The following is a 16,917-nucleotide window of genomic DNA, read 5'->3' as shown; positions in this document are numbered from 1 at the left end:
CAGTAGCCAGGGCTGGGTGTCTTTGTGTGTGTGTGTGAGGGACATGCCTGGGAATACCAATACTTCCCACGCACCTACTGAATGTACATGGCCCCTGCACCCTAAAGACCCTGTCAGTATCTCCCCTCCCTCTTGTAGTGTACCTTAGGATAGGCTATTTAGGCAACACAACCACCACTACCATTACCACCAGCTCACTATCTCACTCAAACCAAAGACCAACACTGCCATAGACAGGTGTAACACGTTTACCACTTTAACATGTGTATTTGTAGCTACCCCTAAGGTAACAACTTTGTGGTCGACTTGTATACATGTATACATTCAATAGGTGACGCATACTCATCCAGTATTGGTGCTTTACCAGGGAAGCAGAAACCTGGATAGCGTTTGATATCTGGACACTACTCCTCACTGTCTTTAACATTTGAAATATACACACTACATTACTCACAAATAAGGATGGCGCCGAAGAACATGGCTGACGTTTTACATTCTCCCAACCAATTGCAAAATTTTGTTATTTTTTGGGGGGGGTTTGTGTAACTAATTTTTCAGCTTATTGTGTAAATAATGTTGCTGGTATCGCCTCTTATGACCGAAAATAACTTCTGGACATATGAAAAGCGATTACTCACCGCGGACTGGAAGAACCTTTTTTCTTTAACGAGTCCAACGAGAAGGACATCCTGCTTTCACTGGAACAGGCCCAGATCCATGCCTTTTGCATGAAGAAAAGACGCCGGAAAAGGGGACGCAGATCAGGGATCCTTCTGAGAAACCGAGGCGAGCGAGTAAACTCCCAATGCTTTCCATTATCGTTGCTAACGTGCAATTGTTAGAAAATAAAATTGATGACCTACTATTAAGATTATCCTACCAACGGGACATTAAAAACTGTAACATCTTATGTTTCACCGAGACATGGCTGAACGAAGAAACAGACAATATAGAGCTGGCGGGTTTTTCCATGCACCGGCAGAACAGAGACGCTACCTCTGGTAAGACGAGGGGTGGGGGTGTGTGTCTTTTTGTCAATAACAGCTGGTGCGTAATGTCTAATATTAAAGAAGTCTTGAGGTATTGTTCGCCAGATGTAGAGTACCTTATGATAAGCTGTCGACCACACTATCTACCAAGAGGGTTCTCACCTGTATTATTCATAGCCGTCTATTTACCACCACAAAGCGAAGCTGGCACTAAGACCTGTCACGCCCTGACCTTAGAGAGCTTTTAATGTCTCTCTTTGGTTTGGTCAGGATGTGATTTGGGTGGGCATTCTATGTTCATTTTCTATGTTTTGTATTTCTTTGTGTTTGGCCGGGTGTGGTTCTCAATCAGAGGCAGCTGTCTATCGTTGTCTCTGATTGAGAATCATACTTAGGCAGCTTTTTCCCACCTGTGTTTTGTGGGTAGTTGTTTTCTGTTTTGTGTCTGCACCAGACAGAACTGTTTCGTTTCGTTCCATTTTGTTATTTTGTCACAGTGTTCAGTTTAAATAAATGATCATGAACACGTACTACGCTGCGCTTTGGTCCACTCCTTCTTCATCAGACGAGCATTACAAGACCGCTCTCAACCAACTCTATAAGGCCATAAACAAAGAAGAAAATGCTCACCCAGAAGCAGCGCTCCTAGTGGCCTGGGACTTTAATGCAGGCAAACTTAAATCAGTTTTACCACATTTTTATTTTATTTTTATTTTTTTTAAATACATTTTATCCCCTTTTCTCCCCAATTTTCGTGGTATCCAATCGCTAGTAATTACTATCTTGTCTCATCGCTACAACTCCCGTACGGGCTCGGGAGAGACGAAGGTCGAAAGCCATGCGTCCTCCGAGGCACAACCCAACCAAGCCGCACTGCTTCTTTAACTTCTTGAGAATACAGGGGGTGCTGTTTTCGCATTAGCATAATTTCCTCTACAGATTAAACTGCCTCTTATTCAATTATTGCTCTTACTATATGCATATAATTAATACCATTGGATAGAAAACAATCTATAGTTTCTAAAACAGTTTCAATTTTGTCTCTGAGTGAAACAGAAGTCATTTGATAGCACTTTCCCTGACCAAGAAGAAGAATGCAAGATGTGTATGCTCGCTTCAACGCTCTGCCTATATATGGTCACGCCACCTATGACCCGAAACACACTTCATTCGTCTTCCTCTGGGTGTCAAGAGGACGTCAGAGGAGAATTATTTTGTTTATCTTGTACTGACGTGAAATAAGACCTATTTCTTTGGCGTGACCGACAACTTCCGGTTCTCTGAATCGCGCGATTTGCAGGTGCGATTGTCTACTGGTTTGCTGCCGTTACGGATGAAAACTATCTCCGTCTTGAAGTTTGTTTGATACATGTGACCATATCATCTTAATGTATGTTTTTTCAATATAGTTTAATCAGATTATTTGAATTTTTTCGGGAGTTTTGCCGTGTTCCGTTCTGTGAGTTTTTTTACTTTGGACAGAACCGTGCCAGTCGACCAGTACCTATGCTAAATGAAGAGGGAAATTTGCCATTATGAATGGATTGAACGACTCATCAGGACTAAGGACACCTTGATCAACATTCTGATGAAAGATCAGCAATAGTAAGACCCAATTTACGATGTTATTTCATATATCTGTCGTGCATGTGAACTGGTCGGGGGCGCCCAGCTGGTTCTGGCTGGCGTGGCTATGCTAATTTAGCGCTACATTTTGTTTTCGCTATAAAACATTTAATAAATCTGAAATATTGTTTGGATTCACCAGATGTTGGGCTTTCAATATCTGTACGCTGTGTATTTTTTCTGAAATGTTTTAAGACAAGTAATTAGTTATATGACGTTGGTCTCTGTAATTGTTCTGGCTGCGTCGGCACTATTTCAGATTGCAGCTGCAATGTAGAACTGTGATTTATACCTGAAAAATGCACATTTTTCCAAAAAAAACTATGCTATACCATATATATGTTATCAGACTGTCATCTTATGAAGTTGTTTCTTGGTTAGTGGCTATATATATTTTTATTTAGTCGAATTAGTGATAGCTACTGACGCAGGAAAAAACTGTTGGAGTAAAAAAATTGTGTCTTTTGCTAACGTGTTTAGCTAATAGATTTACATATTGTGTCTTCCCTGTAAAACCTTATAAAAATCTGAAATGGTGGCTTTATTCACAGGATCTGTATCTTTCATTAGGTGTCTTGGACTTGTGATTTAATGATATTTAGATGCTACTATTTAATTGACGCGATGCTAATCAGTGTGGGAGGGGGTGGGGGGTGCTCCCGGACCCGGGGTAGGTGCTCGGTAGAGGTTAACACAGCGCGCCTCAAAACCGGAAGCCAGCCGTACCAATGTGTCGGAGGAAACACCGTGCACCTGGCCCCCTTGGCTAGCGCGCACTGCGCCCAGCCCGCCACAGGAGTCGCTGGAGCGCGATGAGACAAGGAAATCTCTACCGGCCAAACCCTCCCTAACCCGGACGACGCTAGCCCAATTGTGCGTCGCCCCACGGACCTCCCGGTCGCGGCCGGCTGCGACAGAGCCTGGGGGGGAACCCAGAGACTCTGGTGGCGCAGTTAGCACTGCGATGCAGTGCCCTAGACCACTGCGCCACCCGGGAGGCCCCAGTTTTACCACATTTTTACCAGCATGTTACATGTGCAACAAGGGGGATAAAAGTCCTAGACCACCTTTAGTCCACACACGGAGATGCATACAAAGCTCTCCCCCGCCCTAAACTTGGCAAATATGACCACAATTCTATCCTCCTGATTCCTGCTTACAAGCAAAAACTAAAGCAGGAAGTACCAGTGACTCGCTCAATACGGAAGTGGTCAGATGACGCGGATGCTACACTACAGGACTGTTTTGCTAGCACAGACTATCAGACTATCGACAACGTCGTCCCCACAGTGACTGTACGTACATATCCCAACCAGAAGCCATGGATTACAGGCAACATCTGCATCGAGCTGAAGGCTAAAGCTGCCGCTTTCATGGAGCAGGAGACTAATCCGGATGCTTATTTGAAATCCTGCTATGCCCTCAGACGAACCATCAAATAAGCAAATTGTCAATACAGGATTAAGATTGAATCCTACTTCACAGGCTCTGACGCTCGTCGGATGTGGCAGGGCTTGAAAACTATTACGGACTACAAAGGGAAACCCAGACGAGAGCCGCACAGTGACGCGAGCCTGCCAGATGAACTAAATGCCTTTTATGCTCGCTTCGAGGCAAGCAACACTGAAGCATGCACGAGAGCACCAGCTGTTCTGGATGAATTTGTGATAACGCTCTAGGTAGCCGGTGTGAACAAAACCTTTAAACAGGTCAACATTCACAAAGCCGCTGGGCCAGACGGATTACCAGGACGTGTACTCAAAGCATGCACGGACCAACTATCAAGTGTCTTCACTCACATTTTCAACCTCTCCCTGACCGAGTCTGTAATACCTACATGTTTCAAGCAGACCACCATAGTCCCTGTGCCCAAGGAACCGAAGGCAACCTGCCTAAATGATTACCGCCCTGTGGCACTCACGTCGATAGCCATGAAGTGCTTTGAAAGGCTGGTCATGGCTTACATCAACATCATCCTCCCGGACACCCTAGACCCACTCCAATTCGCATACCGCCCCAACAGATCCACAGATGATGCAATCTCAATCGCACTCCACACCGCCCTTTCTCACCTGGACAAAAGGAACACCTATGTGAGAATGCTGTTCATCGACTACAGATCAGCATTCACTATAGTTCACTATAGTGCCCACGAAACTCATCACTAAACTAAAGACTCTGGGACTAAACACCTCCCTCTGGATCTTGGATTTCCTGACGGTCCGCCCCCAGGTGGTAAGAGTAGGCAACAACACGTCTGCCATGCTGATCCTTAACACTGGGGCCCCTCAGAAATGTGTACTTAGTCCCCTCCTGTATTCCCTGTTCACCCACAACTGCGTGGCCAAACACGACTCCAACACCATCGACAAAACCTTTTCCCCCTCAGGAGATTGAAAAGATTTGGCATGGGCCCCCAGGTCCTCAAAAGGTTCTACAGCTGCACCATCGAGAGGATCCTGACCGGTTGCATCACCGCCACGTATGGCAACTGCTCAGCATCTGACTGTAAGGCGCTACAGAGGGTAGTTCACTGCTGCTACTCGCTGTTTGTTTGTTACCTATGCATAGACACTCTCTCATCATCACCCGGTGCCTGGGCTTACCTCCGCTGTACCCGCACCCCACCATACCCCTGTCTGCACATTATGCCCTGAATCTATTCTACCACGCCCTGAAATCTGCTCCTTTTATTCTCTGTCCCCAACGCTCTAGGCGACCAGCTTTGATAGCCTTTAGCCGCACCCTCATCCTACTCCTCCTCTGTTCCTACTCCTCCTCTGTTCCTGCATGTCCCCAGGCACCCTCATTTGTTGACTTCTGTGAACGAAAAAGCCTTGGTTTCATGCATGTCAACATCAGAAGCCTCCTTCCTAAGTTTGTTTTACTCACTGCTTTAGCACACTCTGCCAACCCTGATGTCCTTGCCGTGTCTGAATCCTGGCTTAGGAAGGCCACCAAAAATTCTGAGATTTCCATACCCAACTATAACATTTTCCGTCAAGATAGAACTGCCAAAGGGGGAGGAGTTGCAATCTACTGCAGAGATAGCCTGCAAAGTAATGTCATACTTTCCAGGTCCATACCCAAACAGTTAAAAAAAATGATCTCTCCAGAAATAAGTCTCTCACTGTTTCCGCCTGCTACCGACCCCCCTCAGCTCCCAGCTGTGCCCTGGACACCATTTGTGAATTAATCTCCCCCCATCTAGCTTCAGAGTTTGTTCTGTTAGGTGACCTAAACTGGTGACCTAAAAATGCTTAACACCCCGGCAGTCCTACAATCTAAGCTAGATGCCCTCAATCTCACACAAATCATCAAGGAACCCACCAGGTACAACACCAAATCCGTAAACATGGGCACCCTCATAGACATTATCCTGACCAACTTGCCCTCCAAATACACCTCTGCTGTCTTCAATCAGGATCTCAGTGATCACTGCCTCATTGCCTGTATCCGCTACGGGTCCGCGGTCAAACGACCACCCCCCATCACTGTCAAACGCTCCCTAAAACACTTCTGTGAGCAGGCCTTTCTAATTGACCTGGCCCGGGTATCCTGGAAGGATATTGACCTCATCCCGTCAGTTGAGGATGCCTGGTCATTCTTTAAAAGTAACTTCCTCACCATCTTAGATAAGCATGCCCCGTTCAAAAAATGCAGAACTAAGAACAGATATAGCCCTTGGTTCACTCCAGACCTGACTGCCCTCGACCAGCACAAAACATCCTGTGGCGGACTGCAATAGCATCGAATAGTCCCCGCGATATGCAACTGTTCAGGGAAGTCAGGAACCAATACACACAGTTAGTCAGGAAAACAAAGGCTAGCTTTTTCAAGCAGAAATTTGCATCCTGTAGCTCTAACTTCAAAAAGTTCTGGGACACTGTAAAGTCCATGGAGAACAAGAGCACCTCCTGCCCGCTGCCCACTGCACTGAGGCTAGGTAACACAGTCACCACCGATAAATCCATGATAATCGAAAACTTCAACAAGCATTTCTCAACGGCTGGCCATGCCTTCCACCTGGCTACTCCAACCTCGGCCAACAGCTCCGCCCCCCCCCCCACAGCTACTTGCCTAAGCGTCCCCAGCTTCTCCTTTACCCAAATCCAGATAGCAGATGTTCTGAAAAAGCTGCAAAACCTGGACCCATCATATCAGCTGGGCTTGACAATCTAGACCCTCTATTTCTGAAACTAAACTAAAGCTGCCGCGGTCATCCCTTCAAAGGGGGAGACACCCTGGACCCAAGCTGTTACAGACCTATATCCATCCTGCCCTGCCTATCTAAGGTCTTCGAAAGCAAAGTTAATAAACAGATCACTGACCATCTCGAATCCCACCGTACCTTCTCCTCTGTGCAATCCGGTTTCCGAGCCGGTCACGGGTGCACCTCAGCCACGCTCAAGGTACTAAATGATATCATAACCGCCATCGATAAAAGACAATACTGTGCAGCCGTCTTCATTGACCTGGCCAAGGCTTTCGACTCTGTCAATCACCATATTCTTATCGGCAGACTCAGTAGCCTCGGTTTTTCTGCCTGGTTCACCAACTACTTTGCAGACAGAGTTCAGTGTGTCAAATCGGAGGGCATGTTGTCCGGTCCTCTGGCAGTCTCTATGGGGGTACAACAGGGTTCAATTCTCGGGCCAACTCTTTTCTCTGTATGTATCAATGATGTTGCTCTTGCTGCGGGCGATTCCCTGATCCATCTCTACGCAGACGACACCATTCTGTATACTTCTGGCCCTTCCTTGGACACTGTGCTATCTAACCTCCAAACGAGCTTCAATGCCATACAACACTCCTTCCGTGGCCTCCAACTGCTCTTAAACGCTAGTAAAACCAAATGCATGCTTTTCAACCGTTCGCTGCCTGCATCCGCCCGCCCGACTAGCATCACCACCCTGGACGGTTCTGACCTAGAATATGTGGACATCTATAAATCCCTAGGTGTCTGGCTAGACTGTAAACTCTCCTTCCAGACTCATATTAAACATCTCCAATCCAAAATGAAATCAAGAATCGGCTTTCTATTTCGCAACAAAGCCTCCTTCACTCACGCCGCCAAACTTACCCTAGTAAAACTGACTATCCTACCGATCCTCGACTTTGGCGATGTCATCTACAAAATAGCTTCCAATATTCTACTCAGCAAACTAGATGCAGTTTATCATTGTGCCATCCGTTTTGTTACTAAAACACCTTATACCACCCACCACTGTGACCTGTATGGTCTAGTCGGCTGGCTCTCGCTATATATTCGTCGCCAGACCCACTGGCTCCAGGTCATCTATAAGTCCTTGCTAGGTAAAGCTCCGCCTTATCTCAGTTCACTGGTCACGATAACAACACCCACCCGTAGCACGCTCTCCAGAAGGTATATCTCACTGATCATCCCAAAAGCCAACACCTCACTGGGCCGCCTTTCCTTCCAGTTCTCTGCTGCCTGTGACTGGAACGAATTGCAAAAATCGCTGAAGTTGGAGACTTTTATTTCCCTCACCAACTTTAAACATCTGCTATCTGAGCAGCTAACCGATCGCTGCAGCTGTACATAGTCCATCTGTAAACAGCCCACCCAATTTACCTATCTCATCCCCTTACTGTTTTTATTCATTTACTTTTCTGCTCTTTTGCACACCAGTATCTCTACTTGTACATGATCATCTGATGATTTATCACTCCAGTGTTAATCTGCTAAATTGTAATTATTCGCTCCTATGGCCTATTTATTGCCTACCTCCTCATGCCTTTTGCACACACTGTGTATTCACTCATTTTCCCCCTACTGTGTTATTGACTTGTTTATTGTTTACTCCATGTGTAACTCTGTATTGTTGTCTGTTCACACTGCTATGCTTTATCTTGGCCAGGTCGCAGTTGTATGTCACATTCTGACCTTTATTTCCTTTGTTTTGTCTTTATTTAGTATGGTCAGGGCGTGAGTTGGGGTGGGCTGTCTATGTGTGTTATTCTATGTTGGGGTTTTGTGTTCGGCCTGGTATGATTCTCAATCAGAGGCAGCTGTCAATCGTTGTCCCTGATTGAGAATCATACTTAGGCAGCCTGGGTTTCACTTTTCGTTTGTGGGTGTTTGTTGCCGTGTCAGTATTTGTTCGCCACACGGTACTGTTTCGTTCGTTTGTTCACTCCGTTTGTTGTTTTGTATTTTGTTAGTGTTCTGTTTGTTGGATTAGCATTAAAATTCATCATCATGAACATTTACCACGCTGCGCCTTGGTCCTCCTCTCTTCCACCTAACGACGAGCGTTACAGAAACACCCACCTAACTCGGACCAAGCAGCGTGGTAAGCGGCAGCAGGAGCAGCGATGTCAGGAGAAATGGACTTGGGAAGAAATTCTGGACGGTAAGGGACCTTGGGTTCAAGCTGGAGAGTATCGCCGCCCTCGTGAAGAGCTGGAGGCAGCTAAAGCCGAGAGGCGGTGGTATGAGGAGGCAGCACGGAAGCGAGGCTGGAAGCCTGAGAGTCAGCCCCAAAAATGTCTTGGGGGGAGGCTAAAGGGGAGTGTGGCGAAGTCAGGTAAGAGACCTGCGCCAACTCCCCGTGCTTACCGTAGAGAGCGAGAGTACGGGCAGACACCGTGTTATGCGGAAAAGCGCACGGTGTCTCCTGTACATGTGCTTAGCCCGGTGCGGTACATTCCAGCTCCACGTATCGGCCGGGCTAGAGTGGGCATCGAGCCAGGTGCCATGAAGCCGGCTCAACGTATCTGGTCTCCAGTACGTCTCCTCGGGCCGGTGTACATGGCACCAGCCTTACGCATGGTGTCCCCGGTTCGCCAGCACAGCCCAGTGCGGGCTATTCCACCTCGCCGCACTGAACTGGCTACGGGGAGCATTAAACCAGGTAAGGTTGGGCAGGCTTGGTGCTTAACCTTTACTTAACACCCATCCCGGATCCGCGAGCATCCTCATCAGTAAAAGCTGACTAGCATAGCCTAGCATAGCGCCACAAGTAAATAATAGCATATAAATATCATGAAATCACAAGTCCAATACAGCAAATGAAAGATAAACATCTTGTGAATCCAGCCATCATTTCCTACTTTTAAAATGTTAAACAGCGAAAACACAATATGTATTTCTATTAGCTAACCACAATAGCCAAAGACTCAACCGCATATTTTCACCATGTTTCTACCGCATAGGTAGCTATCACAAAACCGACCAAATAGAGATATAATTAGTCACTAACCAAGAAACAACTTCATCAGATGACAGTCTTATAACATGTTATACAATAAATTTTAGTTTTGTTCGAAAATGTGCATATTTGAGGTATAAATCATAGTTTTACATTTCAGCTACCTTTAAAAATATCACCAAAGCAGCCAGAATAATTACAGAGAACAACGTGAAATACCTAAATACTCATCATAAAACATTTATGAAAAATACATGGTGTACAGCAAATGAAAGATAAACATCTTGTGAATCCAGCCAATATTTCCGATTTTTATAGTGTTTTACAGCGAAAACACAATATAGCATTATATTAGCTTACCACAATAGCCAAACACACAACCGCATTTATTCATAGCATAGATAGCATTCGCAAAAACCAGCAAAAGATATAAAATTAATCACTAACCTTGACCAACTTCATCAGATGACAGTCTTATAACATCAGGTTATACAATACACTTATGTTTTGTTCAAAAATGTGCATACATTGTGAATATGTAGCATCGATTCACCAGAATGTGCGGAGCTATTTTGGACACTCACCTAATCTGACCAAAGAACTCATCATAAACTTTACATAAAAATACTTGTTGTATGGCAAATGAAAGATACTCTGGTTCTTAATGCAACCGCCTTGTTAGATTTTTTAAAATAACTTTACCATAACAAACAGCTTGCGTTATTGCGAGACAGCGCCCGCCAAAACGGCAGAGAATAGGAATCAACATTTTCCACAGAAATACGAAATAACATCATAAATTGTTCTTACTTTTGTTGAGCTTCCATCAGAATCTTGTACAAGGAATCATAGGTCCAGAATAAATCGTTGTTTGGTTTTAGAATGTCCTTTTCTCCTGTCGAATTAGCAACCTTAGCTAAGTTTGTTTGTTCACTTCGTTTGTTGTTTTGTATTTTGTTAGTGTTCTGTTTGTTGGATTAGCATTAAAATTCATCATCATGAACATTTACCACGCTGCGCCTTGGTCCTCTTCTCTTCCACCTAACGTTGAGCGTTACATTGTAAATGAGAACTTGTTCTCAACTAGTCTACCTGGTTAAATAAAGGTGAAATAAAAAAAATAAAAAATAAAAATATAGCCTTGTTATTGTTATTGTTTTTGTGTTACTTTTTATTATTACTTTTTATTTTAGCCTACTTGGTATATCTTTTCTTCTTCTTGAACTGCATTGTTGGTTAAGGGCTTGTAAGTAAGCATTTCACGGTAAAGTCTAAACTTGTTGTATTCGGGCCCATGTGGCAAATAAAGTTTGATTTGATTTGAAATAGGTCAGCTGTAGGTACAGTATACCGTGCATTAGGAAAGTACTCAGACCTCTTGACTTTTTCCACATTTTGTTACGTTACCGCCTTATTCAAAAATGTATAAAATAAAATCCATTCCTCATCAATATACACACAATATCCCATAATGACAAAGTGAAAACCGGATTTTAGACATTTTTGCAAATTTATAAAAAATAAAATATAGAAAGACCTTATTTACATAAGTATTAAGACCTTTTGCTATGAGACTCGTAATTGAGCTCAGGTGCATCCCGTTTCCAGTGATAATCCTTGAAATGTTTCTACAACTTGATTGGAGGCCACTTGTGCTAATTTCAATTGATTAGACATGATTTGGAAAGGTACACACCTGTCTATATAACGTCCCACAGTTGACAGTGCATGTCAGAGCAAAAACCAAGCCATGAGGTCGAAGGAATTGTCTATAGAGCTCCGAGAAAGGACTGTGTCAAGGCACAGATCTGGGGAAGGGTATCAAAAAATGTCTGCAGCATTGAAGGTCCCCAAGAACACAGTGGCCTCCATCATTCTTAAATGGAAGAAGTTTGGAACAACGAAGACTCTTCCTCGAGCTGGGCGCCCAGCCAAACTGAGAAATCGAGGGAGAAGGGCCTTGTTCAGGGAGGTGACCAAGAACACAATGGTCCCTCTGACAGAGCTCCACAGTTCCTCTGTGGAGATGGGAGAACCTTCCAGAAAGACAACCGTCTCTACAGTACTCCACCAATCCGGGCTTTATGGTAGAGTGGCCAGACAGAATCCACTCCTCAGTAAAAGGCCCATGACAGCCTGCTTGGAGTTTGCCAAAAAGGCTCCTATAGATTCTCAGACCATGAGAAACAAGATTCTTTGGTCTGATGAAACCCAGATTGAACTCTTTTGCCTGATTGCCAAGCGTCACATCTGGAGGAAACCTGGCACCATCCCTACGGTGAAGCATGGTGGTGGCAGCATCATGCTGTGGGGGTGTTTTTCAGCGACAGGGACTGGGAGATTAGGATTGAGGGACAGATGATCGGAGTCAGCATCAAGGGAAAGATGAACAGAGCAAAGTACAGAGAGACCCTTGATAAAAAACCTGCTCCAGAGCACTCCGCTCCAGTCTGAGGTCCTAAGGTTCACCTTCCAACAGGACAACGATCCTAAGCACACAGCCAAGACAATGCAGGAGTGGCTTCGGAACAAGTCTTTGAATGTTCTTGAGTGGTCCAGCCATAGCCCGGAATTGAACCTGATCGAACATCTCTGGAGAGACCTGAAAATAGCTGTGCAGCTACGCTCCCCATCCAACCTGACAGAGCTTGAGAGGATCTGCAGATCAGAATGGGAGACACTCCACAAATACAGGTGTGCCAAGCTTGTAGTGTCATACCCAAGAAGACTCAAGGCTGTAATCGCTGAAAAAGGTGCTTCAACAAAGTACTGAGTAAAGGGTGTGAATACTTGAAAATGTGATATTTCAAAGGGTTTGAATACTTTTCCAATGCACTTAAAACCCAACTAAAACCCTGGTGCATCTGAAATGTACTCTATTCCCTGTGTAGTGAACTTTTTTTGACCCATAGTCCTCTAGTCAAAAGTAGTTCACTATCTCTAGGGATAGGGTGCCACTTGGATAACAGCCCTGTGGCTGCCTCCCTGGCCTGCTAGCTGTTCTGTTGTGTTCCGCTGGGCAGGTGACTCAGTCATCAGCAAGGCCGTGAGATGTAATGGTTTTACTAGTAGGCAGCCATTATGTCCTGTGTGGTATATTTTAAACAGCACAACTCAAACAACGGCTCCCATTGTACATGTACTGTAGCCCTAACCTGTAACCCACCCTCTCTGTGAGCTCCTTTTGTTTTCAAAGCATCCAACCGTCACCCAGTTACATCCATCTCCTTAATGGATATTTTTGTATAACTTAGTTCGGAACCAACACTGGCAATGGTGTGTGTGTGTGTGTGTGTGTGTGTGTGTGTGTGTGTGTGTGTGTGTGTGTGTGTGTGTGTGTGTGTGTGTGTGTGTGTGTGTGTGTGTGTGTGTGTGTGTGTGTGTGTGTGTGTGTGTGTGTGTGTGTGTGTGTGTGTGTCTGCACAAGTGTGTGTGTGTCTGCACAAGTGTGTGCGCTAGTATCTGTGCGCGTGTGTGTGCATACACGTGTGGATATAGCAGGGGGAGCCAGGCAGGACACATAGGCCCTTAAAAAGCAAGATTAATAACCCAGCGCAAACGATGTCATAGTTAAGTGTTTTCCTTTGTATTTACACATCCGCCTGGGATGTCAGGCCTCTGCCTGATCATCTCTCTGCTGAGAAATGGAAATGGCGCATCCTGACACTAATGCATCACTAGAAATATTTGAGATGAATAAAGAAGCCCTGGCATGCTTTTCCCTTCCTCTCCTGTCCTGCCTGCAACAGAGAGGCATCACAAACACTCCATTTGACATTGACATAAAGGCAAACGCGTCTCTAGTCTCTGCTGAATGCAAATAATGTTATTTTCATTATTTTTTTCGTATCCGTCCTTTGATGGAAGAGCAGGGAGGGGAAGGAGGAGGGGTGGAAGTCTCCTTCAGTCAATGCAAACTAATGAGACATATTAATGACATTAGACCTTAATTCAATGTCTGCATAATTCATAATAATTGATTGCTGCTGCTTTAAAGGGGTACCTTTTTCAGGAGAAAAATTATCCCATTAGTACAGGTTTAATACAAATCTAAGCTGCCAAAACACCCAGCTCTGACTCCATCCCCACTATGTTAATTGTCATAAGCATTTCAGATTGATTAGTCTTACATTTGGAAGCGAGCTTTCGTTCATAATTTCCCTTGTCTTAAGTAGACGTGTCACAGAGATGATTGTTTCAAGACAGCAGAATTGGAATACCTTCCCTTGAAATACTTTTTTTATACGCCACATAGCTGAGGGGGGATTTTAAACAGAATACATTTTCAAGATCAATATTTCCAGAGTTAGAAATTTTGAATAAACCCCGATTTGTGTATATATATATATATATATATATATATATATATATATATATATATATATATATATATATATATATATATATATATATATATATATATACTGCTCAAAAAAATAAAGGGAACACTTAAACAACACAATGTAACTCCAAGTCAATCACACTTCTGTGAAATCAAACTGTCCACTTAGGAAGCAACACTGATTGACAATAAATTTCACATGCTGTTGTGCAAATGGAATAGACAAAAGGTGGAAATTATAGGCAGTTAGCAAGACACCCCCAAAAAAGGAGTGATTCTGCAGGTGGTGACCACAGACCACTTCTCAGTTCCTATGCTTCCTGGCTGACGTTTTGGTCACTTTTGAATGCTGGCGGTGCTCTCACTCTAGTGGTAGCATGAGACTGAGCCTACAACCCACACAAGTGGCTCAGGTAGTGCAGTTCATCCAGGATGGCACATCAATGCGAGCTGTGGCAAGAAGGTTTGCTGTGTCTGTCAGCGTAGTGTCCAGAGCATGGAGGCGCTACCAGGAGACAGGCCAGTACATCAGGAGACGTGGAGGAGGCCGTAGGAGGGCAACAACCCAGCATCAGGACCGCTACCTCCGCCTTTGTGCAAGGAGGTGCACTGCCAGAGCCCTGCAAAATGACCTCCAGCAGGCCACAAATGTGCATGTGTCAGCATATGGTCTCACAAGGGGTCTGAGGATCTCATCACGCTGACAGACACAGCAAACCTTTTTGCCACAGCTCGCATTGATTTGCCATCCTGGATGAACTGCACTACCTGAGCCACTTGTGTGGGTTGTAGACTCCGTCTCATGCTACCACTAGAGTGAGAGCACCGCCAGCATTCAAAAGTGACCAAAACATCAGCCAGGAAGCATAGGAACTGAGAAGTGGTCTGTGGTCACCACCTGCAGAATCACTCCTTTTTTGGGGGTGTCTTGCTAATTGTCTATAATTTCCACCTTTTGTCGATTCCATTTGCACAAGAGCATGTGAAATGTATTGTCAATCAGTGTTGCTTCCTAAGTGGACAGTTTGATTTCACAGAAGTGTGATTGACTTGGAGTTACATTGTGTTGTTTAAGTGTTCCCTTTATTTTTTTGAGCAGTGTATATATATTTATTTATTTATTTTACATATTGGGGACATATGGAAGGGTATGACTGTTGTGTAACAACATAGTAACTCATGTGCTGTGGAAATCAGCTTTACTTATGTTCTTCCATTTTGTATGACTTTTCTAGATGACAAAAATCTATGTTATCCTCAGTAATCAGAAGTGTTGACGTAAAAAGACACATCACAAATGTTGAGTAAAGCGTTATACAGGTAACTGCCAAAATAAAGGAAACACCAACATAAAGTTTTCAATAGGGCGTTGGGCCACCACAAGCCAGAACAGCTTCAATGCACCTTGGCATAGATTCTACTTAGTGTGTGGAGTTCTATTGGAGGGATGCGACACCATTCTTCCACGAGAAATTCCATCATTTGTTGATGGGGGTCGAAAACGCTGTCTCAGGCGCCGCTCCAGAATCTCCCATAAATGTTAAATTGGGTTGAGATCTGGTGACTGACACACACACACACACACACACACACACACACACACACACACACACACACACACACACACACACACACACACACACACACACACACACACACACACACACACACTTTAAACCCCCATGCTCCTTTGAAACCCCTCTTTCAAAGTCACTAAGATCTCTTCTTCTAATCATAGTAGCCAAAATAATGAGCATCTGGGCATTTTGGCATTTCTTAATTAACTCAGGAACCACACCTGTGTGCAAGCACCTGCTTTCAATATACTTTGTATCCCTCATTTACTCAAGTGTTTATTTTTGTCAGTTGCCTGTATGTTCTCCTCATCAGTCTGTACGGTTGTGAAATGACTGGTCGGTCCTGACCTTTGGCCCATCCTTTTATGTGTAGAAATCATGGTCGTTAGAGGAAACGTTAGAAATGGAGTCTATTGAGGCCATATAAGTAAGTTCAATGGAGTGTATTATATGTAAAATGCCATATGGTCCGGGCAGATCCACAAGGATAAAATCAGTAATTTGATTCGGTTCGAACATGTATTATACTCTTCCTACCGTCTCTGCTTCGGCCTCTCCATGTTATAGACATACTGTATGTTTATGTAACCTAGTATCCTTATACCTTTCAACTATGATTAGTCTTGTATCATCTTTACAATCCTCATTACATTAGAAGTATTGTTTTCACAGTAAATATTTCAGTCACGTAATCCATTTGAAAAGCAATGACGTGTGTACAGTATGTGTGGCTAGCTTCATGGGTTCTTAAGAGCTCTGCAAAGCAGCACTGCATGGTATCCTAACCAAGTAGGGGATTTTGATAAATAACAATTGAATTTTGTTCCAGCTGTGACATGTTGATTGATCAAAAACCTCATGGCTAAGGCCTCCCTTCTCTCCCATCTTATTTATCCTTTGTCAAATGGTTTCAAAATCAATACCAGCCTTGTACACAACCATTTCTGCTGCAGGCACTCAGAGGGAAAAAGAGGAAGGAAAAAACACACCTGCTCTCTGGGTGATTGTTACTAATTTTTCCTGTCAAAGCTGTTTGAACACAGAATAATTATTTGGTGGTATGGTTGCAGGGCACGGCAGATTATTCTACAATCCATTTAGATAACTTGGGAGGGAGAGGGGTCGGAAAATGAATCGCCCCAAACCAGACAAGTTGATCTGGCAAGGTGATACATCTGAGACCTGGGAGAATTACTCAGCTTAAAGAT

The sequence above is a fragment of the Salvelinus fontinalis genome, chromosome 4, assembly GCF_029448725.1.
Source record: "Salvelinus fontinalis isolate EN_2023a chromosome 4, ASM2944872v1, whole genome shotgun sequence".
Classification (NCBI taxonomy): domain Eukaryota; kingdom Metazoa; phylum Chordata; class Actinopteri; order Salmoniformes; family Salmonidae; genus Salvelinus; species Salvelinus fontinalis.
The sequence above is the reverse complement of the archived record's forward strand: the minus strand, read 5'-3'. Positions refer to the sequence as shown.